General features: G+C 50.2%; 1 protein-coding gene across 10 annotated transcripts in view; it reads right to left on the reverse strand.

Annotated features, from left to right (window-relative positions):
• The window catches only part of HPCAL1 (hippocalcin like 1), a 90703-nt gene extending 69871 nt beyond the window's left edge, over positions 1 to 20832 (reverse strand). For 2 of the 10 annotated variants that reach the window (XM_081069034.1, XM_081069030.1), the window contains exon 1: positions 20345 to 20620. The gene's annotated coding sequence lies outside the window, so the exon portion shown is untranslated. Of the gene's footprint in view, positions 1 to 9145; positions 9212 to 12799; positions 13047 to 14208; positions 14623 to 19703; positions 20052 to 20344 lie in introns of those variants that run through there. The other 8 variants (XM_081069029.1, XM_081069031.1, XM_081069035.1 and 5 more) reach the window with 8 other exon arrangements.
• Between the last annotated feature and the right edge of the window lie 5813 nt (positions 20833 to 26645).

A 26645-nucleotide genomic window follows, 5' to 3' on the forward strand; every position in this document is an offset into this window, starting at 1 on the left:
TTCTGCAAATGGTAAACAGCCACACAAAAGTTCTGGATTTAATCTATTTGCTCCTCATCAGAAGTATCTGGACTCTGCACAGCAAGCAGGCCTCACTGATGCCCATGCCCTGTGGTACCCACACAAGAGTCCCATCACACACCCGCCACTCTGCAAAAGAAAACACCTCTAGCTCGCCACAGACACTGCACAAAGTCAAGCCTTCTGTTTCAAAGGAAAAAAAATCAAAAGGATCCAGATTTCAATAACAGGAAGTGTTTGGAGGGTTGAAGACCACACGTGCAGGGGAAGGAGAGCATCAGCTCCTTCTGCGGAGCCGTTCGTGGAGCCTCTGCTCAGGGTAGCCACAGCCTGTGCCTCCCCCTGCCCCCGCCCCCAACACACACACACCAGACACAGCTTGCAGCTGCCACTTCAGTTTAGAAAATATGTGGCAAATCTGAGGCTGAGTTGATGGGACGAGCACCGCTCCAAATGCACTTTGTTAGGGGGATCGACAACTGGGAGTTCCTGCAGCTGGGAATCTGGCGTGGGCAGGGGGGGGACCAATGGCCAGGAGGGTGAGAAGAGGGAATATGCTGGAGGGAAAGCATGCAGTGATGAGGAAGAGACGGGTCTCTCTGGGATGAAAGTATTGCAGGGCTGCATCTGTTCCAGAGGTTCAAGGGACAATCAGATTCCGCGCCTTCTCCAGCTTCTACCAGGTGCCCATATCTCTTGGCTCGTGGTCCCTTCCTCTACCTGCAAAGCCGGCAGCAGGCAAGCATCTCTCTGCCCATTGTTAAGTCACAAGTCATTGGACCGACGGCAGCTGGGGAAGGCTCCTCCGTTAAGGAGGCATTTCCTACAATGGCACTGGGTCCACCCAGATAATCCAGGATGCTCTCCTCACGTCCGAGTCCTCAGTGTCACTCACCTCACTCTACCTTGCAATGTCACATCATTCCAGGATCCAGGGATAAGGACATGGACCCCTTTGGGGGGTCTGCCACGTGACTATCACAGATGAAGACGCATCCCACAAAGCTGGAGGAGTGGTTTCAAACTCCTGGGTGCGTAACCCTGCCCCCCCCCGACCCCCCCCACCCCATAGCTCACAGGCCTTCTGAGGCTCACGCTAATGTCCCTGATGCAGGAGAGGTGGGTGGGGCCAGGAAGTGGCTTTAACAATCTTCCCAACAACCCCTCATAAGCCGAAGGTCTGGGGCATAAAGTGTGCAGGTTGGGGAGTCACCCGGGTCTTGGTCAGCAAATCCTACGGAGCACCTGGCTCCATGCTGGGCACTGTCAGGCTGGAGCCAGACACAGGTCGTCACTTCAGAGAGAAGTCACTGAGCCACCCCTCACGGCACACCGGGCTGGGCTGCTCCACACCTACAGGACCAGCTCAGGGACAGAAATGGCCTCCACTTCAGCCTTTTTACACTTACTAAATCTAACAGGCCATTACGAATGACGCTTCTGATACATCCATCAGGAAATGAAAAGTTATGGGTCTGGTGTGAACCATAAATCACCCACTTGTGATATAAAGATAGTAAGTCATTAGTGTTAACGCCATCTGCAGCGCATGCTACGCAGAACGCAGTCCTGTACAGTTCGGCTCTGAATGATGCCGTTCTCTACCAGAATAAGACAAGGCTCTTGGCCAAAATTAAGTCCTGGCTGAAGGGGACATTACTTACACCCACAGATGATTCTGGTAACATGGTTCCTGCCCAGTCTTAAAATAAAGATAAATCGGGGGGGGGGGGGGAATTGAGCCCTGATGTTAATAAAATCACGAACACGAATATGGCATTTTAAAATACACAAGCAAATATAGTTCTTGTGACAGTACAATCGACACGTGAGGAAACGGAGGCTCTAAGCAGTTAAGTGACTTGCTTGGGCCCCCAGGGCCACGAACTATTGTGTGGGACTCAAAAAAAGAAACCAGGACAGTCTCTCCCGTAGCTCACCTACAGCAGATACTTGGGGAGCCACTGTGCATACGTTAGGGTAACAGAACTACTACCCATGAAAGACACATTTTGAAATTCCGTCTAACATGATCTAGAACAATGCAAAGTATTTCTCCAACTCTTAGCCATGGCTGTAAATCACAGAGGACAAGCTGAATGGCAGGTTGGCTCAGGGGACAGGAGCCTTCCACGCGCTGCACAGGGCATTGGGGCCACAGGGAGGATGCACTGCACTCATGCCCTAGACATGCTCATCTCCCAGAGACACGCTGCAGCACAGAGCCTCTGGCACCATCTCCCTCTAAGATATGGGTTTACAGGTGAAAGTAAAGCTCGGCCCCACGTGCTCTGGCCACCCGGACAAAGAGCTCGGCAAAGAAGGGCTCCCAAAGGAGCTGACGCCTGGCGCCACGCTGCAGGGACAGCAAACACAAAGAATTGGAGGCTGGAAGGATGAGCTTGGCGGATGGCGGATGGCGACAGTCCAAGCAGCTGGAAGGCGGGATGAATACGGGTGGGCAAGAGGCCACGGTGGCCCACGGCCCAGGCTAGGAGCCTGGGGCATCTGTCAGCCAGGACCCGCCAATTTCAGAGTGCACGGGGAGGGGAAGGGGGCAAGCGCGCTATAAAAAACCAGAATATGTGTCAAGTGACACTGCCCCAATTCTCCCCACACGTCTCATGCATGTATCAGAGCTGCAGCTGGGAGGGCAGTGAGTCCCTCACGTAGGCTCAACAGGCTTGTCACACATTCTCCCCTTTGATTGTCACCCTGACCCAGTGATGCAGGAGCGGTGGGTGGGGCCGGTGGCCTCACCTCACTTCATAGGTGAGGACACGGGGCTGCAGGGCACCAAGAGGGAAGGCCAGCACACACCTGAGTTGCTAATTCCCGGCCCAAGTGTCAACCAACACATCTGAGCCAGTCCCCCACCCCAAGAGCGGCTGGTCAAGGATTTGAAAGCAGGACACACCATCTGTTGTAAGAGCCCGAGGAGGACAAAGAGGACATGCCAGCCTCCTTCAGCACACGCTGAAACCACCTTCCCACCTCCCCAGCGCCCCTCGGCTAGTGGTCCCATGAGGCAGGGAGACCCCCTCCACACTTACTTTGAGAAGCGTCCCCAAGAGAATACGGCTGAGTAACTTAACCTTTACATCCCACCAAGCAAGGCTGGAAATGAACTGTCCTCCAGTGCAACCTGCTGCCTCCTGGGTCAGGACGTATTCAGTGAGCCCCCAGCAGGTTGTTACCGAGACAGAGGACAAATGACGGCCCGTGGCAAACGTCCAGCCTTCAGTCTCAGGGCTCTCTCTGTTCTCCAGGGCTTCACGGTTGGGTGAGTGCTCAGAGTGCTATGCAGCAGGTTAAAGGTCAGTGTAGCGATCTATTTCCTGCACAGTTTTAAAAATCCCACCAGCTGCATCGTTTCCCAACAACCACCCCCCACAGAGTGGAAAAAGCCCAGCCAGATCTCATTCAATAAGAACCTGGACCACAGCCCCACATAGACACTAATTAGCCCCAATTTGGCAGGAGAGCAGGACCATGGGGCAGAGACAGTGACTCAGCAAGGTGGCACCTGAGCAGACGCACTTGCAATTCCAGCTCTCAACACCCTAAAACCTCGTATTATGTTAGGAAGCTTTTCTGCAGGGACACTCCAGAAGAAACAGCGTGGTGGCCCTGAGCCCGGTGTTGGGAAGGGAGGCCTGGTCAGCTGGACACTGGTGAGGAGGGTGGCAGGGACCCACTCTGAGCAGCCCTCTGAGGAAGCGGGTGCAGGGAAAGGCCCAGAAGCATGGGACCGCGGGGCTCCAGGAGAGACAGCCATTCCAGCCCAGCCCTCGGGAGCCGGCAGCAATCCTGGCATGGCCGCCCTACAGCCCAAGACCGTAGACAAGGGAGGACAGGTCATGTCTGATCCCAATGTCCTCAGCTGTGAAACAATTATGGTCCCAAAGAAAAACCCTGAGAAATGTGATTATGGCAGCTAACAGGCTAAAAGCACTTAGAGTTCAACCCAAGAACACCCCTTACACACACACACACACACACACACACACATACACACCAGAACAAACAACCTGGGCTGGTTATTCATTGGCCATTAGCGGAGATGATAAAGAACTCCATTTTCACCAAAGGTCAGTTAAGACAGGTAAGGCAAGACCAGGAGCGGTTTCTTTACCTTCACTCTCACTTTCCCAAAATGCAATCTGAGAAGCAGCAGGCCTATCAGCAATCCCAAAATTTAATTTCAGCAATTTCTGAGAAGAGCTGAATGGCTATGTCACACTCACAGCTATAGAGTGACTGTCTCTAAAGCAAGAAAACTGAGGCTGAGGGGCGGTGACTTTCTTCCCAAGGTTACAAAACAGGTAGCCTGGCTAAACCCAGAACTTACTCCAGAGAGTTCTACCCCTGCCAGGAGAAATGCAGTCACTGCCTGAGCCAGGCCACCGAGGAATGTCTGAATAACAGACCACTCACAGATAGTACTGTCGTCATGGCAACCAAAGTCTTAACAACTTTAGCATTTCCACAACCTTTGATTGATCCAGTCTCAAAATTAACATCACAATGAAACAGTATTTGCATTTAATTTATTTTAATTGGCTTTTACACAACTAAATGTCTTGGTTTCACCCTTCAGAACAACAAGGCGAGTGAATTCTAAAGAGTGGGTCTCTTAGAACAACAAGATGAAAGCTAATAATGTAAAATTTTCCTGTTTGGAAGAATTCTTCACTGACATTCTGGAAGTACATTTTGCTTATTTCTCCCTTTTTTCCTGAGATGACAGCAGGATATTTTGCATGCTGAAATTCGTCTATTAGACTTTGTTCTCACATCACATTTTAAAATTGAAGATTTGAATGCGTTTGGTGCATTAGTTCAAGGTGTGTAAAGGAACAACAATGGAAGTGTCTGTGAGTTCCAGGAGGTCAGAGGTTTTTGTGTTTCGGGTTTTCTTTCCCACTGACGTAAACCCGTGCCTAGAAGAAATCCTGGCGTGTAGAAGGCACTCAATAACCATTTGCTGAGTGAACGAATATGGGCTAATCCTCATACCTGAGATAAAATGTGTACAGCACGGAGAGCAGTGCCAGTTACTTGAGCTTTTACTATTTTCATTGTAAGTGAGGCGCAGTTCGTGCCTAGAAAAGCTGGTGTATGCACTTCTGGGCCAGTAAGGACAAGGGGTGCAGGTGGGAGGGGAGTTACCGCACCTGGGAGCCAACACCTGTCACCCCACCCTCAACATTCCCGAGCATCCACTTACCACAAGGGGCCCCCTCAGCCTGATGCAAAGCCTGCTCAGAATAGAGGAATGAACAGGAATGTGCGTGGTCTCTGTCAACTGGGAAGAAAGAGGCGTTTTTAAAAACGCCATTCTACCCGAGAGGCGATCTAACACTCTTGGTCGAGTGCAGGTGCACAGGGCACACACAGGGAAAGGGGATCAACTGGGAAGAGCAGTCCTGCTCGCTTCTTGAAGGAAGTATGGGTGCTCGCCAGGGGTGTGTGTGTGAGGGGGCGGTCAGGGATTCCCAGCAAAGGGAATAGCACGTGCAAAGGCCCAGACGAGTGAAAGGGTGACGAGGAACTGCCAATCAATAGAGTTCAAGATGTCGCCATGGGGTGATGAGTTAGAAGAGAGGTGTGGCAGGGTCACATGAAGGGCTTTTCAGGCCATGTTTGTGTTGGGACTTTGCTCTTGAAAGCAAGGGTGTCGGAGCCTGGAGCACTGAGAAGGCTCACTGCTGGGGCTGTGTGGGGGATGGGCCCGGGGCGGGGGCAGGGAGCCTGGAAACTGACAACAACGCAGGCAGGTGATGGCGTGTGAGGCACCGGTCGGTGACGTTGGAGAGTCTGGGATCAGGTCTGGGGACCTGAACCTTGATGACTAACTTAGACACCACCTTGATAGGATATGGAGGGAAAGGAAAGCTGAGAAGGAGCAAGAATGTCTCCCACGCTCGCCTGTGTATCTGGGCAGGCAGCGGTCCATCTGCGGGGGCTTGAGAACACATAGTATATTTGGTTTGGATATTCCATCAAACAACGAAAAACTCAACAAGCCGTGGCTTAGACAGGAAAGGGTGTTGTGTTCAGGGGTTAGGCAGTGGTTCAAGAATGCCACCAGAAACCTAGAGTCTTTCTCTGCTCTACCATCCTTACCACGTGAATTCCAGCCTCGTGGTCACAGGCTGGCTGCCCCACTTCCAGAAACTATATCTGCGTTCCATGCAGGAAGATGAATGGGCCAAAAGCTTTCTGTCTTGGGACTTCGGCTTTTTATTCGGGAAGGGAGCTGGGATAGGAGACCATGCCAGCAGCCTTCATCTGACATCTCATTGGCTAAAGCTCACCGGGTTCTCCTGGCTGGAAGGTGAAGCCTTTGGTTGTCCAGCCTCTGAGTAGATGGGCCCTCAACTTGCTGTTCCCTTTGCCTGCCGCCACCCTGCCCAGTTTCCACATGGCCGGCTCCCTCACTTCTTTCCAATCTTTGCTCAACTGTCACCTTCGCATGAGGTCTTCTCTGAGCACTGTATTTCAAATTTCATTTCTCACCCACCCCCTATCTAACACTCCCACCACTTTACTAATTAACTTTTTCCAGTCTTATCACCTTCTAAGTATTAATACATTATACTACATAATCGATTGATCTAGTTTACTGTCTATTGCTCCCAGCTAGAAACATAAGCCCTGTGAGGGCAGGATTTCTGCCTGGATACTTCTCCTAACACAAAGTGCTGGCACACAGTGGTAGCTATGAGAATGAATGAATGAATGAATGAATGAATGAATGAATGAATGAATGGAGAGCTCTGCCAACGGGCTACTAATGGGATAGCACCTTTCCCTACCTGGGGATTCTCTTTGCAGGCCCCTTCTCTGCTTAAACGAGGTCTATTCAATATATGGTCAACACCCTTGGAAGCCCCCAGTTGGGAGGAAAAATGAGATCCACCCACATTTAGGAGGCGATGGGCCAGGACCAGAGCCTTAAAGATGGCTGGGCCGTGGGAGCTCGAGCCACAGTTTGCCAGGAAAAGCAGGGTGTCTGAGCAGGCCCAGGAGGCTTCCTGGAGGAGGAGACCCCTGAGCAAGACAGGGAGCCTTGAGGACGATTTGGGAGGGCGCGTGGAGCCAGAGAGTATCCCAGGTAGGAGGGTTAGTGTGAAGCACATGTGTTTCTCCTCAAACGATGGTGCTGAGAATCAAGATGAATTCTCTTTCCCACAACCCAAGACTCAAGGCCTGTGATGGGGAGCTCCCTGCAGCCCAGAACCTGCTCCTTCAGCAAGACACAAGTCAGATGTGAACAAGTCCCTGAGAGTTTTACATCACAAGTCCCCACCCACTCCACCCCTCGACCCCTCTAGTCCCCGACAAACATGGCCACACCACTGGCTACAACCCAGGAACAGGTTTAAGGGGAGCTGCTTGCTAAACACATACTCTGATTTGAGCCAAGCTGACTGTATTTGAACAAGTGTTTTTAATCTGAACAGGAAGTTCCGAGGCCATCCAGCACACACACAGCCAGTCACTTCCCTGCCTGGCAGACAGAAGGATGGGGCAGGTCCAGTGCTCCAAGGGGACAGGTGAGCAAATACAGAAGTCAACCCATTTCCTTTATGGTTCCCGGACAATCCATTCTCCTGGCCTCTTCTTTGGGCTGACATGTTGTAGGAGGCAAACGAAAACCACAGATTGACCCCAGACTGAGAAAAGGGAAAGGGAAAAAGACTGAGAACTCAATTTCCACAAGGGGAGCCATGAAGACCCAGCAAGGAAACCTGCTATTTTAGACAATCATGTGTCAGGGGCGGCAGGAGGTGGATATAAAAAGATCGATGATGATGGTGATGGTGATGGCCCTCCCACTTATATAGAGCACTTTAGAGTTTACAAGAGGTCTCATGGCTGCTTTTACTGCAATCCTGGGCGGCAGGTTTTATGATCCCCATTTGAGGGAGGGGGAGGCAGAGGCCCCAGGACAGTGGCAGCAAACGCCATGGACATATATGGAAAAGGCGACGGCAGGTGCTATTTAAGCCTCAGGAAGGGGAACAGCCTGGGTACAGAGTCCCACAGAGGTAACTTTTTCCTTTAAAAAGAACACTCAGTTCACTATTCACTAGGTGGGAAGGAAGTCAGGCCAGCACCAAGAACAGACATGTCTAGTCTGAACTCCAAACTGGAGTTCAACAAGGCAGGATGTCTCTAAGCCCAGGGCACTTGGGGCCTGAGGCTTATTTTGGGGTTCAGATCGCAGCATCCTCTGTGGCTAGAAGACCAAGCTCGCCCATCAGATCATGGTGCACAGACTCTAGAGTCTGCCACTTTCTCAATGTCGCTGACAACCAGTACAGCCACCAACTCTGTTGTTCTGCACCCACAGGCAGCCTCTTCAGGCTGTGCCAAGTGCAGTCGAGGTCCCCACCAGTTAACAAGCTTGTGCAAAACACGCTGTCCAGCGATGGAGCTACTTACTATAAACCCACAAAAAAGAGGAAATAAAGGGGGCATGCCTTTCGCTGATGAGCTGACTGCAAAGTAGCACAGCATAGGAGAGAGGGGCAGGGGTGCCCACCATGGCCCCCAGCTACGGGTGCTGTGGACACTCTGTTTCTGTGGGTCTAAGGACGCTGAAGAACTGGAGGAAAGGAGAAAGGATATTGCCCAGTGTTGGACAAGACCCAGAAGTGCAAAGAGTTTTCCACACAGTTAGCCATCGAGTGATTGCCTCTGAACTATTAGATGGGGAAGGACCCAAGCATAGGCATGAACAGGATTTTTTTAGTGTATAAAACTATGGGCAGCAGACTGATAAAGCATTGCTCTGAGTACTGGAAAATGTCTATGAATAAGAACAGACCAAACAAAACAGTTGCTGCAGCATCTCTCTAACAACGCCCGGGACCCACTCACCCCACTGGACAGACTGTGGCTGGTCGTGGAAGCTGGGAGCAGATCAGCCCACAGCCCCTCCCTGAATCCCACTGTCTTGGGTCACAACCATAATATAAGCTCCACAAGAGCAGGGACCCCGGTAATCTTGTTCACTGTGTACCCCCATGGCCCAGAGCAGGTTTGGCACCCACCATAGAATTGCTGAATTAGACGGTAAAATCATCATACACACTAAAGAGAGCAGGCCTACCTTCATTAAAAGATCTTGTTCTGGTTGTTGTACTGGATAGGTGTTCCTTCGATGCATTTAAGCGTTCTGGCAGGAAAGGTAGGGTTACACTGCGTTAATAATTAAGCAAACAGAATGGAGGGCAAAATTCTGTCAGAAACCACTATGTAAGTCAACTAAAACATATGACCTTTGTTTAGAAAAATTTCATTCACATACATAATTTCAGAAATATCACACAAAGTGAAGCTTATTCCTTCTCCAGAACAACTGAGATTCCCAGGAACCCACAGGGACACACCCAGTCTCCATGGTAACCTACCTGTCTCCAGTGATAGAACCTCCTTCCTGTCTTTATGTGGAATACTGCAATAACCTTAGGACTCGGCTTTCAAAAATAGCAATTTCTGAACACTGGCACCATACTAATTTTTTTTTTTTTAATATGGTTTCCTTATGGTGAAGATCCTGAAATAATTTACCAGATGTGTATGGAATTTTGCTGACAATTATATTTTCTCAAGATCATAAATATGAACAGCAAACTATAAAGATGTGATTTTTTAAAAAATTCCTAACCCAAGAAACTATAAGCAGCCACTGAGATAGTAGCAAAAGGCAACCTGTGATTTTTCACATTTTATAGCAATATTGTTTGCCTGGAGAGATAGCCCAGTCCCCCAAATATCTCTCTCCTTCATTTACCCTGAAATTAATCTTTCACATTCGCCAATTTCTCTGATGGCTGGCCTCATTTTCATAACTTTCTGCTGCTGACTTAATATCCTGAACTTAGACAGATTAAACCTCTGAAAAACGAGGGGAATAATAGCCTAAGAAGCTTTTGGAGGGATGCCTCTGAAAGTCAGGAATGGCTCTAACAAGGGCTCAGATGGCCCTGCTGACCAGCCAGTAAATAACGTCAGTCAACTCAACATCTGCCCAAGATAACCAGGTCAGCCCCAGGTCAATCTGAGGTCCAAAGCAGGAGCAGCACAGGGATGGGAAAAGGGTCAGCCCCAGGAGTCCTCCCACTCACAGGAGCAGAAGACCAGCAGTCTTACTCCAGGCGAACATGAAGGAGGGGCAGAGATGGGGAATAGAAATAGTTATTTTCAAAGAGAAAGCTGAAAAACATCAGCCTTATATACAAACAATAAGGAGATTGTTCCTGGACGAGAGCCACTGTGTGTACACTTGGTGATTAGAAAAGGGAAGGAAAAACAAAGAAAGACGGGGGGGTGGGCAGGTGGTACAAGGAGATCAAACCACCTCATTAAAATACCCAAGGTTAACACAGTAGGAGCCGCAAAGGCTCCTTCTAGATCAAGAAACAAAGTGAATGCCCAAGTTCAAGCAAACAAAAAAGAAGAAACACATTCTAGGTCATACACTAACTCTACCCTCTGCCATGTTGAAATGGTGAATTTCTTGGAAGACACAGAACATTTTTCTTTATATCCCAGTTAACCGAGTTACTCTCACTATGGAATTTAGATGAAATTAACAAATTCTAAAGCTGCATTATGATAAATTTCCATTAAATGAAATCATCACAAGTATGGAATTTGTGGGTTCCAGCCAGTCTGACTATAAAAAGAGTTTGCCAAGCAAATAAAGAGGGTAAACAAGGTTATCACAGGAATGCGTTCTTGGATTCCTTTTAAAATCTTTTTCCCCCAATAGCAAAAGTAATACATGGTCATTGGTGAAATTTTAAAATTGAAAGAAATATGAAAAAGCAGGAAAGAGAAACCACCCATGATCCCATCAGATTCAACCATTTTTAGCAGTTTGGTGTATTTCCTTCCCATCTATTTTCTCTATTTTTTCTCCCAAACAGAATTGAAATGAAATTGTCAGTATAGTTCTATATCTTGCTCTCAGACCCACATTTAGGAGAAATGTTTAAATTGCTTATTTGCAACCCCTTTAGCAAATGCCCACTAGTTTACTACCAGAATTACTTTGAATTCTATTTCAAAGAATTCTCAGGAATTCATTAAAAAGACCAATTTGAGGTGAAATCTGGTCAAGAGTATGCATGAATACATATACTTGTGTCTGAAAATAATACAATTACTTGTCTTCTACAGTACTCCCTAATTCTTTTCTCTAATTCACAAGTAATCAAAACAAGAAGTCCAGTCCACCAGTTTCTCAGGCCATCAGTGGTAAGACCTCCTAGAAAGAACAGAATTGTACCATTACAAGGAGGTGGGCAACATCCTGGGCACTGCTTTTTCTTGCTGATGTCCTCTTAAAGGAACTGGAAACAGCTTCTGCATAAGGCACTGAGAGCCTAAGAAGTTAGCTCAACTGCCAGCCTCCCACAGCAAATATCCCACCGAAATCACTCAACTCCTTTGTACCACAAGCCCGCCTGATCTCAGATTCCTTAACACACAGCACTATTCCCAGCACAGGAAGTTATAAGAAAGTGTTGTATGGACAGATAGCCAGACAAAACCCAGCGTTTACCTCCCTAACGTCACCTCCTAACTCTGGCCCTACCCCTTCCTTCTAATCTGAGCTCCACAAATGTGTTCCTCAATATTATCAGTTTCTTCTGAATTATGATGCCAGCCCTTAAGATGTCTGCTAAAGCCTGGCTAAAGTGTCTGTGTTTTCTAAGAGCTTCCTCTTTTTTTGTTTTTTGGGTTTTTTTGGTGTTTAGCTATGAAAATTCTCTCTCTGCTTTAGGTTAGGTTTGCCTTACAACTCAAGTGTACATTTTTAAACATTTGTCCTGAATTGTAGAACTGACAGAATTCAGAGGTTTTCTAGCCCTGAGATCTATTTGACAAATGAGGAAACTGAGCTATGGAGATAAAAAACCATCCACATCCCGTTAAAGCCATATATTAATAATGGATGGGGGTCACTCCACCAACCCATAAAGCCTTGAGATGGCTTGCAGACCTCTGCCCTGCCCTCCTCTGCTCTGCCATGAATGCGTAAAACACTCACCAATCAGCAATGAGCCCCCAGAACAGCACCAGTGCACTCACCGGCCCAACACACATTTGGGCCTGCAAAGCAAGCCCCTTCAGCACAGATGTCGCAGCTCAGCAGACAGAGCAAAGTCCTCCTTCCTCTGTCTTTTGTTCTATTCGGGCCCTCCAAGGATTGGATGATGCCAGCCCGCATTGGTGAAAGAGGTCTTCTTTACTCAGTCTACTGATTCAATGCTCATTTCTTCTCAAGATACCATCACAGACATACCCATAAATCATGTGTGGTTGTACTGGGGAACCAGCAACTGGCCCCGGACAAAACACAGGGGGAAGGAGCTAGGGGCTGCAGTGAGAACTTGGCACTGCTCGGGGGTCCCTGGTGGAGAGAATCTGGAATTCCTTACCTGTGCTACATTTCCTCTCCTCTCACTCCTCCTCGCTTTCGCCAACAATGGTGAAAATAACTCCCCAAAGCATAAGCATTCACCTTACGGCTAGCTCTGAGAACAATCAGCCTGGCCATATTGCTTTTAGGTCAGGTGAGATCATATCAATAAGAACATATGCCAATAAAAGCAGCAATTCTTTATCCTATCTTCAGAGAGAAAGAAGGAAAAGCACTCCCCAGAGAATAGAATGGCTCGTACATGCCAAAGGTCCAGCATGAAGGAAAGCTGCGCCTTAGCATCTGTCTGAGGCCTTTTCCCACCTTACTTACTGGGAAGCAGGAAGATACCAAAGAAGCCAAAGCAGCCTTCACATCTTGTCGCCCACCCCTGGAAGCTGAGCCACACTGTCCAGGCTGCGTCACCAAGTATGCGATTGGCACCGCACAACGGAGGGAGTTCTAATAAAGCCTCATTCCTGCCACGGCCACGCCATGCTTTGGCTAGGGGCAGAGGGGAGAGAGAGAGAGAGAGAGAGACCGGTTCTGTCTGCCCGTAGCTCTGCCTCGGCCCCACGTCAGGGCAGGCTCTTCAGGACATCCCACACTCACTCTGCCAGGAGGCATTCTCCAGCCACACACATAAACACAGAAAATTGTACAACGTTGGAAAGGATTTTTTTAAACCTAGAGAATTGATTTTGAGAGGTTCTCACTTCCCTCCAAACATGGATTACAGAACAGCAACGAGAAAGGATGGGAGTGACAGGGAAGAGCAAGGAACTGGCGTCAATTCCATTTTCTGGAAACGTCTGTTAAATACACAGGAAGGAAGCAGAGACCTGATCATTGTGCTGGGGGGTGGGGGACAGAAACACTGTGATCCACACACATACACATCGCTGCACAGAGTCGTAATTCTGCCAATGTTCCCAGGAGTCCTGTCAACCCACTGGCACGCGAGCACGCACACACACATCCGAACTTAATAAACGCTTTCCAAGCACTCAGAGAGGAGAGGGGTCAACAGGTGCAGGCCTCCTGATGTCTGAGGAAGAAACTGCAGATCTCTTTGTGCAGACCACCAAGTTCGGGGTCATCATCAAGGACCCTGGGAGATGCTTCTCCCAGACATGAGGTGGGAACATCCAAAATGGCAGCTCCCCAAACTCCAAATCATGACCCTCATCACCAGCTCCCTTCCGGGAGCCTTCACACACACATTCACACGTTCTCACGTCAGATGACTTGTACTACAGTCTGGGTCAAAACATGCCTAACAAACCTGCATTTGAAAATAAATACTTAGTAGAGGAGGGGGGACTACCCCGCAAGAACATTTAAATAGCAACCGCAGCCAGCACCATTTACTGCACACATGTGAGCAGCCAGACTCGACCGGACACTCTGCCTTCAGGTCTCAGGTGACTGTCTGAGGTGGGCCTAGAACTCTCTTTGCATCTGAGTAAGCTCAGGCTCAGAAAGCATCACTCAGCCAATAAACAACAGAGCAGAGCAGAGATAGACTCGAACCCAGGTCTCCCTGACCCCGTCCCTGGTCTTTACCCTGGGATATTTCGCAAAGCAGGGCTGAACAATCCTGATCGTTCAGGAAGAAGCAAGACACTCTTACTGTCCATGAGAAAGGTCTCTGCATCAGTGGGATTAAGACCATTTGTGACCTGGTGGTCTACACACCAGACAGAACCAGATTTACAATTTCTGTGCCTCGGGTTGCATACCTGTAAAATGGGTCTCCTCCTCTGCTACTTTCTTCAAAGAACAAAAATGATGCAAGAAGAGGAATTCTGAAATACACAAGTCCTGGAAGTGCACTCACACCCTCCTTCCCCAAAGCCCTTCTTCTGTCTGTTTACCAGACCTCGCCACACATTCACCCACTTACATTGAGCCACTTCTACCTGGTCAGTTGTGAGCCAAGTACTGGGGTAAAACAAGACGTCATGCACCACTCATGCCCGAAAAGGAGTTTACACTGCTTTAGAGGCAATGACAGGAAAAAGTGAACATCGGCCCAGGAAAAGCCCCAGAAGGAAGTAACCCTGCTATCAGGTAAGTGCCGAAGGGAGACTGACCTAGTTTAATTCTTGGTTTTTCTACTTTCTGCCACGGCTTTGGGCTACTTACTTTGCTCTGGGCATCCTTGATTTTTTTCATTTAAAAATAGATTTGATGCCATTTGTCTCACATGTTCTTTCTGTAACAAGACAATGCATGTAGCGGGGCCCCACCCACATCACCATTATACACTCTACACTTTAAATTCCAACACTGCGACACAGTCAGGAGTTCACCAAAGAACCGTGAGGAAAACAACTTGAGTGGGTCTGGCCAGCAGGCCTGGGTGTATCGCTGGCGCCCAGCACAGCACCAGGGGAGGGATGAGGGGCCAGCAAGACCGCTGGCTGCTACGGCAAAGAGCTCTCCATCCCACAAGCAGACAAGCACCCAGCTACTTCATCTGCGTTGAGGGAGCAATCAATTCTAACTGGAAGACCCACGGAAGAGGCCCTTGAGCCAAATCTATGAAAGGAGAGGTAGGAAGAAAGGCAAATCTAGAGACAGAAAGCCAAGTTGTGGTTGACTGGGGCCGGGGGTGAGAATAGGCAGTGACAGCAAATGAGCACAAGGGAGCTTCCAGAGGAGACGGGAAATGTTCCCAAGCTGGATTGTGACAATGGCTGCATACCTCTGTACCTTTACTGAAGAGTACTGAATTGTACACTTAAAATGGGGACATTTTATGATAAATAAATTATACCTCAATAAAGCTGTTGGTTAAGAAGAGTTTTTAAAGGATGAGAAGGAGTTTAGCCAATAAAGAAGTCCAGTGGGAGAGAGGAAAGGCAGGCCCTGGAATGACCCTGCCTTGCAGTCCCACCTCCAGCCATTGTCCCCATTCAGTTTAGACAATGTTTTCCCCAGAGCCGCCCCCTTTGCAGCACCTGTCATTCTCCACAGGCCTGTTTGATGCTTTCCTCATCCCCAGTGCAAGATCAACGTCACCTGAGGCAGGGCTGAGGCCTGCATTCAACTTCCCGAGCCCAGCTTGGAACAAGGCACACAGTAGGTATTCAGAGGAACACTTACTGAGGAAGAGAATGAGCCTGGGAGGTGACCAGGTGGTAGTGAGATGACGCAATCTGTTTTAAGCATTGACCTAAGATAGCATGACTACAGTGAAGGAACCAGAAGCACAGCTCCAGGCTAAGGGATGAGAAAGCTTTGCTCCAGTAAAGAAGAGGCATGGGGGATGGGGAGGAGGGGCCAGGGCAACAGAGGACCGACTGATTAGATGGATGGAAGAAGAGGGGAAGAGCACAAAACCACTCCTGAGATTTCTAGCTGTAACAAACAAGAAGATGGGCATCATTCACCATAACAGGTAGAAGATGGGTTTCAGCGTTGGGGGTGGGGGGTTCTGGGCTCTGCTTGAATGTGTCCTGGAGGATAGCACTGGGTCTGAACGCCGGGAGAGCCAATACACCTAGTACAGTGACTGACTAGAGGGACAAGGAAGAGTTTGGTTAGAGCCACAGAGTATGGAGACAATTACGGAAGACTTCCCTGAGGGGAGCCATGCACTTCCAAAGCCTTCTTACTGTCTTCAGGATCATGGCAGCTTTATCAGTGGAGTAAGCACTGAATAGTCTTGAGCGTTTCTTAGGCTATGTTCAGAGACCCGTGGTCCTCAGACTTCTCATCTGATGAGGGACAAGGGGCTGATGCCGGCACCCCTACCCCAGTCTACTGGCTTCCTGCCACTCTGGGTTGCACCCTGAGTGCTAAAAAGAAACAAATACCCAGAAAACACAGCTATGGATTAGAAAGCCTAAGGAGTGCACTAGGCTTATAAAGATACATGAAAAGTACCCAAAAATGCCTCTTGGCTGTCCTGACGCAGGCAGGAGAGGGCTGTAACAAGAAGAGAGCCAGAGTTCTTTTTGAAGGTGTCTTTAGTTAGTCATGCCTCATAAATGCAAAGATATGAAGCTTTGCCTCTGAAATTCGATTATACTTCAAACGACATGGCCAAGGTAGAGCTCTCTTAAAGGATATACTGGGCTTTTCAAATAACTTAAAACAATTCTTTAGACTTGGACGTTGCTCATCCATGCCTAAGAAACATTCCACGGTTCAAACTGTATCGGTCACCTGAAGTTACACTGAAACCCACACCAGTAGATTCCAACCTTTTTGTGTGTGTGTGTGGTGGAAAGTGATTTGAAGGAAACATTTTCCTCCATGGGGCAAGAGACCCCCCCCTAAGCCCGCTCTGCTATCTCCATATACAATTACTCTCTGTCATCCCCTAATTAGAAATTCAACCCAAAGGGCCGAATGAGGTGCACAGGTGCACAGCCTTATGTGTGGGCTAAAGAAACCCAATGAGACGGTGGGAGAATGGTGAGTCCCCAAGCTGAGAACAATTAAAGTCTACAGTACCCTCCTTCCCCAAGCACAACATCAGGTACTATAAACTAGCAAAAGACACGTAATCCCCCATCAAGAATAGGCTGGCAACTCAAATTGGAAGCATTATCCCACAACAAACAAGCATGATTTAGGGCTGGTTGGAATGCTAAATTCTAATACAAGTCTGATCCCAATCTAGATAACATTTCAGCTGCCAAGTAGCCTACTCTTTGGTGCCAAATAAACTCTGAGGCTCCCTACCCTGTTTCCCCGAAAATAAGACCTAGCTGAACAATCAGCTCTAATGCATGTCTTGGAGCAAAAATTGATGTAAGACCTGGTATTATATTATATTATATTATATTATATTATATTATATTATATTATATTATATTATATTACATTATGTAAGACCCAGTCCTATATTATAGTAAAATAAGACCAGGTCTTATATTAATTTTTGCTCCAAAAGACACATTAGAGCTGATTATCCGGCTAGGTCTTATTTTCGGGGAAACACGGTATCCTGGATTATCACTGGTTCATAAATTGGTGCTTCTGAACGTGGCACTTTACCACTTATGACCAGAAACACAAGGTCTTAGAGTAAGTGTGGGATAAGGACCATAGAAGTGATGAAGAGATAGACTGTCCCATGCATAAACACTCCACCTGGTATTTTACGTGAATGGCAACACTCGGGAGTATGCGTGTGAGGCCCTGTAGGGCTGGGTACAGCCCTGGAAGACAGCACTACTGTTTCCCCAGGATGAAACTCCACAGCAGCTCCAGTTGGAAATAGAGCTGGGTACCATTTGAGGCATCAGCAGGGGGGCGTACACCCAGGGAGTCTACTCCTGTCCATGCGGTCCTTATTCCACAGGCCTGTGGCCAGAAGGGGGCATTAAGATGAGTTCTGAAGGAATCTGTCCAAAATCTTCTATTTCTCTTGGAGTCTCTCCTCACCAGGGCTTGTTGGAAATGACTGGGTCATTGGCTAAGTTTGGGCGAATCTCTGGTTTTCTGGGATTTTGACTTATTCTTGTTTTTCTGTACGTCATATGACCTTCGGGGCATCTGATTCCCAATGCCAAGTCTCCCAAATTATCACACGTTGACATCTAGTCTCCACTTTACAAAAGGCATAAAAGTGGAGCCCAAAGGGAGCAGGCAAGGCTAGCAGCAAGTGAGAGTCAGAGCCCCGGGGCCTTCTCTCTGGCATATTATCCAATAAAACCTCAGGAGCTCAGTAATTACAGGCACTTCCAAAAGTGAAACAGAAATAAATCTAGGGCCAAAACGCTGGTTTGCTTGAGACAAACAGCTGGTTTCAACCAGGGGGAGAAACAGTTTTTGATCTGTCTTCTGAGAAAGCCAGACTAATTTTTTAAAAATATTATTATTGAATCTGATTATGGGGAAGAGGAGGATGAAAATCGAAAGCCCTTTCTCCTCTAGTGTATAAAATCATTTTATGGAACAGGCTGCATTCTAAATGTGCCCCTAACACCAAATCAGGATGAAAACAGCTTATTTGGTTCCGCCGGCCTGCCGTCACTGCAGATATCTCAGGGCTTACATACCGGCAGAAGACAAACCTGAGGACCCCACCCAGAGGTTTCTGCTCCCGTGTCCTAAAAGCCTGCAGAGTATTCCAGCTTTCCTGAGAACACCAGCAGGAGCACCTGACACTTGGAAAGGAAGCCCAGACCCAGAGGCAGCCAGGCCCACAGACCCCATGCCCCTGCCCATTCTATGCCAGCTCCATTTTGAGAGCCTCCTGCACAGTGAGGTCAGCTGCTCTCTTGGTGAAAGGTTATCTGTTGTTCAGACTGGGAAGGGTCCTGGGAGGAAGAAACCACAGAGATAGACGGAAGGATTCCCTGACTCTGACAGAAGGCGGCAGGGCAGCGGGGCCAGCTCACCCTGCTGGGTCCGAGGAAGCGTTGTGGTGCTGTTGGCAGGACTCTCCCAGAGCGTGCATCACGGTTGGAGCTGGGTGCACAATCACTGTAGTTCAATGTTACCAGTAGCAGGTTTCAAAACTAAGTCTTTTTAAAATTAAGGTGTGGGACTATGAGGCAGGGTCCCAGCAGACCCTCTTCCTCCTGCGTGAGGCCCATAAAAGGGAGCGGAGTGGGAGGGGTGGGGGTGGGGGTGGGGTCGGAGGGCATCCAATGCGGAGGCCCAAGGCAGGACTAGCGGTCCTGGCAAACATCCTCCTCTAGGGGGAACCGGTATCTGCGGGGAGCAAAGGGGGTGGCCTTCACTGTGACCAGGCCCGGCCGGGACGCCCTGGAGCCCGAGATCTGTCCCCGCGGGGAGCGCCACTTTCACACCGTGGCTCTCAAATTCCACAAGCTGCACGCCCCGGGGACTAGGCACTTGTTGAAGAAAAGGGCTCCCGACCCCCGCAGCCGCTGCCTTGGCCAGGAGAGGGGTCCCGCTCGGGCGCAGGAGCCTTTGCAGCAAGAGAAGGGCCCGCTCCGGGTGCTGCGCTCTCCGGTACACCCGAGGCGGCGCCGCCCGGGACGTGCGGCGAGGAGGCGGCTCCCAGCAGCCGAAACTTTCTCGAATCTCGGTGCTTCGCGGGTAAGTTAGGACCCGGAGAGAAGCACAAAACACGCGCGGTGGGGGTTTGAGGGCAGGATGTAAGAGCCCCACCCACGATAAAGAAAAAAAAAGATTAAAAAAAGAGGGAGACTCCGATCCAATTAACGTAGCACCTATTATGTGTCAGGCACTTGGTCAAGAGCGATCATTTTAGCTGTCACGACAGACCCCGAGGGAGCAACTGTACCTATTTGATAGACAAGCAAATCGCGACCCGGGAAGGTGGTGTATCTGATCCAGTGCGGGTCACAGCGATGCCAGGGCTCCAAACTCGGGAAAAGGGCTCTGTCCGTCGCCCCTCCGCCCCGGAAAGAAGGAGCGGATGGCCGTCGTGTGGGTCCTCTCCCCCAGCCAAAGTGAAAAAGCGATCCACGTGGGCCGCGCGGACCTGCCCCCAGGCGGGTGCCCCCGGAACTCGCGCTAGCCCCCGGGATCCCAGCTCTCCCTCCAGGGCTCTGGAGCTCCGCACTGCTCCAGCCCCCGGGCAGCCGGGCTCCGGCGCGGGGCTGGACCGCCCACGCCCACTCCGCCCCTCCCGCCCCACGCACAGCCGCTCACACTCAACACCCGCCGGGCCGTAGTCCCCACCAGCAACTGAGCCTCGACACACAATTCCACAAACGCAGCCCAAAAGGTGCACACAGATCCCCAAGAGGACACGCCATTCCAGGGGCACACCACCGCCCTCAGTCACCCACAACTCCACCGCACAGAGAAACAAACATAGGCACCCCCACCCAACACACGCGCACACACACACACGCAGAGAGCCGGATCGCAGCGGACGCCGCGCACCCCCCGCAGACCTGCAGTCCGCCCCTTCCCTACCTGCTCCCGCGCAAGACGCGATCAGCCGGCTTCCCGAGCCCAAGTTCGGTGCCGCCGCGCTGGGGCAGGCGCGGGCCGCTGCCCGGGACAGGAACGCCGAGACCGGGAAGTGTGGCTAGGAGCGCGGGCCTCCTTGCGCCCGCAGCCTCCGCGCCGGCCCCGAGCTCATCGCCGCCGAGAAAGACAAAAGGAAGCCAGCAGCGAGGGAGAGAGCGAGGTGGAGGTGCCCGCCCGTCCGCCGATGTGCCGGTCCGCCGCCTGCAGCCGACGCGACCCGCCTGCCAGCCTCGGGAAGGAAGGAACGCGAGGGCGGGGCCCGGAGGCGGGGCGCGTGGCTGGGGCGGGCACTCAACTTTCCTACGGACTGCCCCCTCCTCAACCACGCCCCCATGCTGGCCACGCCCCGTCTCTGGCCACGCCTCCTGCTGGCCCGTCCCACGCTGGTCCCTCTCTCTCCTTTAGCGCACCCCGGGCGAAGCCGCTGCTCTGACCCGGTCCCAGCGCGCGGGAATTTTGGGGTGAGGGGAGGAGCCGAGCACCGGTTCCACCTCCCAAACCCTTGGCCTCTGGCCTGCGGGTGTGGGAGAGGTTGGGAGGCGGCGCCCGGGAGGGGTCGGCCGGGTGCCCGTTTCCCCGCCTCCCGAGTCCTCGGCAGGAAATGGGGCCCGGGTTGCCCAGAAGGGGAAGAGTCTGAGTCGCCCTAGTCCGCTTGCTGTGCCCCTCTGTGTCACCACCAACGCCCGTCCGGTGAGCAGATACCACCAAACTTCCCTCGCCCTCTTCAGAGAAGGAGCCAGGGGCCGGGAGAAGGGAGCCCTGCCTTGGGCTCCGGTTGACCTCTCTAATTCCAGGCGATTTGGGCAGGCCCCTTAGACTCTCTGACCTCCGTTCCCCCATCTATAAAATGGACGGGAGGAGCTGGCTTCTTCCGGCCCTTCCCTCCCTGATGTGCTGTGAGTCTTCAGTCTCTGCTGAGAAAGGGGCTTGGTTGAAATCACTGAGATAATCCCAGGGACACGTGGCCTCCTGGGAGAGGCAGACCGTGTTTCCTGCAGACTTCCTCTATTCCCTGACGATGGCACCTGCGCGAGAGGACAAGAATCAGGGACTCCTCGCCCAGCAGCTCCTGAAAATCCAGGCCTTAGAAATAAAATATACACCACTACCACCACCACCCACCCCAAACGTCCCTGAAGAAAGGTAACCACAGAAACAGCCAAAAATGTGGAGCTGGGCGTTAGTCTTAGACTGAGACAAACTGTCTTTCTAGCGTCTCTAGGGAAAAACTCAAATCCTCCTCCACAAAAACACGGTGAGTGAACTCCCACTACACAGGAGGCTGCAGATAAAAACCGGTGGTGGGCGGCTTTGAGGGGGAATTGGCTGGGGGCTGGCAGGCAAGGTGGTCTGAGCCCAGACGCCTCTCTCTTCAGGCAGAGGGTAAAACCAAACCCAGAGGGAGTTGGGCTCCTAGCCAGCCCTGCTGTGAGGATTACATGAAATAATGACCATGGGCATCAGCAGCACTGACTTTGGTGATGCCTTATGGAGCCAGCTCTGGTACCTGGGGTACCATCTTTCCTTTCCAGCGGAGACCAGTGGCCAAGGTCATTGCTTAGGCTTTCTGTAGCATATCCACGCAGAGGATAGGGTTCCAAGTGAGGAGCCGTCCATCAGGTGCCCAGACCAGGCCCATCAGCCAGGAGGTTAGCAGGGGTAGTTTATATTCTGCTGTGGTCACCCATCTTATCCCAATTCAGGACAGACATTTATTGTCTCAGGTTGGAGGGTGGGGGGAAGACTCCACACAGGTGTTCAGGAACCCCAGCATCTTCCATCTAGAGATTCCACCACCCTCCTTCAGGGCTTCCAAGCCTCCACTGACCCCTCGACTTCCAGCCCACAGCAAGAGGCAAGCGCTAGCTGGGGTCTCCTGGTCATTAGAAGCCAAGCCTGGAGGGGGGGGCGCACATCACTTCTGCCTGAATTCACTGACCAGAATTAATCACCCAGTCCCTGGAGGCTAGGGGTCTGGGAATTGCAGTCTTCCTGTGTGACCAGGAGAAAACAGTTGCTTTGCTGAGTACATTGGGATGTCTCTGCCACAGAAACAGGGCACGCTTCTCCCACACTCAATCACAGGACAGCAGATGTCCACACAAAGCACAATAATTACCGTCCTCGAGGCCTGAGCTATATGACGCCCTGCAAATCCAGCTCATGGGGAGAGGGTCAGGAAAGACTCACAGAGCAGGTGACAGTTTTGCTGAGCCTTAAAAGATGAGGAGGGGAGAGCATAGTAGACACAGGCGAGAGGCAGTGTGGATGGTAAGAAAGCCCAGGGAGACCACAAAAACAGACGGAGTGTGTTGCTGGACCCTACCTCTCACACTGATCTCCGTGCCCGGGCTGCTGGGCTGTTCTCTCACCTGGCCTGACTCTCCCTCTCTCCCCACCAATCTGGAACCTACCTATCCCTCAAGACTCCGTTCAGCTGTCACCTGGCCCTCCAGCCTCTCCGCTTACATGTATTGTACTTCTCTCTTCTCTGAACTTCTGAAGAAAGCGTGTGTCTCCCTCAGATGAGATACAACCTGCTCTCTTCCTTTTTGTGTCTACTGCACCTTCAGAACAAGGACTGTAAACCCCTTAGGAAGCTTAGTGGAGGGAGAGCATACAGTGGTGACTCAGTAAGTTCGGTGGCATTTAATAAGCCAGAGAAAGTAAGAAAGCAAATTCAGGGTAAGGTGTTGTATTAGTTTCCTGGGGCTGCTGTAACATAGCACTATGAACTAGGCAGCTTGAACGACAGCCATTTATTGTCTCAGAGTCCTGGAGGCTGGAAGTCCAAGATCAAGGTGTCAGCAGGGTTGGTTCGTTCTGAGGCTGTGAGGAAGATTCTGCCCCAGGCCTCCCCCCAGCTTCTGTAGCTGTATTTCTTGGCTTGTAGATGGCTGTTTCCTCCCTATGTCTTCCCATTGTCTTCTCTGTGTGTGTGTCTCTGTGTCCAAATTTCCCCTTTTTATAAGGACACCAGTTACACTGGATTAGAGCCCACCCTAATGACCTCTTCCTAACTTGATCATCTGCAAAGATCCTATTTCCAAACAAGGTCACATTCACAGGTACCAGGGGTTAGGCCTTCAACATCTTTATGGGGGAACAGTTCATCACATAACAGGTGCCATGTTATATATACAATTTGTCTTCCACACGATGGCTATAAACAGCTAAAGGCAGGAACGACTCGGATTATTAATAATATCTGACTTAGTTTTATGATACTGTTTTTGAAGCACTTTGCCATATACTACCTCCAACATTCTTGAAATTATTTCCACCTTTCACAAATGAGGACACCTATGCCTGGAGAAATGAAATGCCCAGGGTCACATATGAGAATCAGTGACCGCCAGATCTAAACGCCAGACTTGATGTCACTGTGCTGGGCCCATACAGGCTTTGGAAAAAAATACTATTTAAAAAAATCATTTGCTGTACTTTGATGAACTTGATTTTGTATCCTACCAGGGAGGCTCTTTCAAATAAACGTACTTCTAGCTCACAAAGCCTTGCCCCCAAATGTTTGAGGAAGTGGAGGCCTGCTGGTTTCCAGATCCTCTTTTGATTCTGTCACTATTCCATCTGTAATTACAGAGGGGAGAAGTGTGGCTGCCGGGAATAGAGTGGGCGATGCTCCCGTGGGGTCGGGTGGCACCTCTGACTGCCCGCCTTTCCCCTGGCCTCAGAAGCTTAAAGCAGAGGAAACAGCCAGAGACACGCTGGCAGTTCCAGTGGCGAGAGTCTCTGGGTCTGCTTTGCATCAGTAGACGGGTCAGAGGTGGGGAAATTGGATCATTCGACCATCTTGCTTACCCCTAAGGTCCAAACAGTGTTTGTGATGGCCCCTGAAGCAGATGTGGCTCATGGGTCACTCAGGAAGTGTGACTCAGAGGCACATTCGGATGGATCCCCTTCCTGGTTCGTCCCTGAAAGCTCCAGGGGTCAAGATAAAATAGAGTGTCCCATCTCCTAGAGCAAACAGACTGACTTGTGTCCCCACTCCAAATTCATCCACTGAAGCTCTAACCCCCATTGTACCTGTATTTGGAGATGGGACCTTTAGGAGGAGATTAACATTGAATGAGTGCCTAAGGGTGGGGTCCTAACCCAATAGGATGAGTGTCCTTACAAGAAGAGGAAGAGAGAATGAGATTGCTCCCTCTCTCCACAAAGGCCACGTGAGGACACGGTGAGAAGGCAGCCATCTGCAAGCCCGGAGGAGAGTCCTCACCAGATTCCAAGTTAGTCGGCACCTAATCTTGAACTTCCAGATGCCAGAGCTGTGAGAAATAAATGTCTGATGGTTAAGTCAGCCCCCTGTTGTGGCAGCCCAAGCTAAGACATGCCCTGTGTGTCTTCTCATCTTCTAGTTCCCACCCCATCTACCCTACTGCCTGTCTCTAATCTCAAGGCCTGGACTCCTAGGACCCTGTCCTCAGGACCAGGGTCTTTTAGGACCTTATTTTGTTTCTTGAGCAGTACCTTGCCCTCTTGCCCCTGCTCCTAACCCTGTCCCCAACCCTGGCTTCTAGGGAACAGGGTGAGGGTGTAGAAGGGAGCCTCAGGAGGGCTCAGGAGCTGGGCTCGTCTCTCATCTCCAGAGGAAAGTGACAGGAGTCCAGGGGCAAGCCCAGCTCCTGTAGTCACTTGCATCAGAAACTTGGGAGGCCCCCTTCAACTCGTTTAGCCTCTTGAACTACCTCATGGGGTGATTGAGAGGCTTAAATGAACAACATTAGACACTCTCAAATTCTCCCTCTTCCTTTCCTCTCCTTTAGCAAGCCTAGAACATTCTCTCCAGCAATGCCTTAATTGAGCCTTAATCCAGGCTTCGGATTTCCTATTTTATAAAATGTGGATATTAATGTCTCCCTTAGACTAAAAGAGGCCATGTGCGTAAAGGGCTTATGGCATGACAGATACTCAGTAAATGATAAGGACTTACCTTCAGCATCACCAAAGGCTGACTGATCACTGCAGATGTATAAAGAGAACCATCCTGGTGAATCTCAGCCAGCAGACCTGGGTTCTGGTCCCAGCTCTGACAGGTTTTAGCTGTGTCCCATGAACAAGACACCTAACTCTCTGAGCTTGTTTCCTCCTGAGTGCTCTGTACTCAGATGCCTGGGGGTCTTGGGGGTCAGATGCACCAATGTACGCTCTTGACGTGCATACCGGGGACTGCAAGTGTTAAAGGAGCCTCTCCACAAGGAGTGGGTGGGGTGGGTTGGAGTAGACCCCCAGGGCAGATGTACTTTGCTGGTTTGCACAGCTGGATGGATGAGGGCCTGTGTGTTCTACTGGATCCTTGTATAACATGCTTGCCCAGTGCAGGACGGGGCACCTGGTCAGCAGCTTGCCAGCCCCCCGTATGTACGCCCCCCAAGCCTAGGGCTCTGCACACCAGGCCTGATATCGTTTCCATGTCACTGAACCATGAGGGGAGCAGCCCAGAGTCTGTTTGGCTGGATGTCGCTTATTCTAAATCACAAAACCCAAAGCCAACACAAACAGCCGCTTTGACTGCTGTTTCAAACCAGCTTGAACCGGAAAAGGCTGCTTGCCTTTCCAGCTCTGCTCCCGATGTCTTCTCTTCTGGGAAACAGAGCTCCTGATGCTTGAGAAATTAGTACATGCCCTGAGCAGGATTATAGGTGTCTGCCTAAAACAGTCCCACGACTAACATGGGACGGATATAACCTCCACCACAACCACCACCCAGCCCTGTGTGTCTCATTTCATCTTCTAGACAGCACTGTCCAAAGTCCAACAGAAAGAAAATGTGACCCACATATAGAGGCACATTCTTTTTTAAGTAAAAAGACACGGGTGAAATTCATGGTACGTTTTACTTAATCCAACATATAGAAAATATAACTTCAACGTGTAATCAATCTAAAAATTATGAATGAGATATTTTGCATTTTTTTATACTGAGTCTTTTTGATATCACGGTGTATTCTATAATAACACATAGATGCAATTCAAGTGCTTAATAGTCTTGTGTGGCCTGTCGCTATCTTACAGATGAGGCAGATACAGGCCAGGGACTCCCAAGCTTTAGTGTACGTCAGAATCCCCTGAAGGGCTTGCAAAAACAAATTGCTAGGCCCCAGCCCCCAGAGTTTCCCATTCACAGAGTCTGGGGCATTGCTTGAGAATTTGCATTTCTAACAGGTTCCCAGGTGATGCTGATTCTGCAGGGCAGGAAACCACGCTGTGACAACCACTGGCCTAG

This window comes from Rhinolophus hipposideros, assembly GCF_964194185.1.
Source record: "Rhinolophus hipposideros genome assembly, chromosome: 12".
NCBI classification, from domain to species: Eukaryota; Metazoa; Chordata; class Mammalia; order Chiroptera; family Rhinolophidae; genus Rhinolophus; species Rhinolophus hipposideros.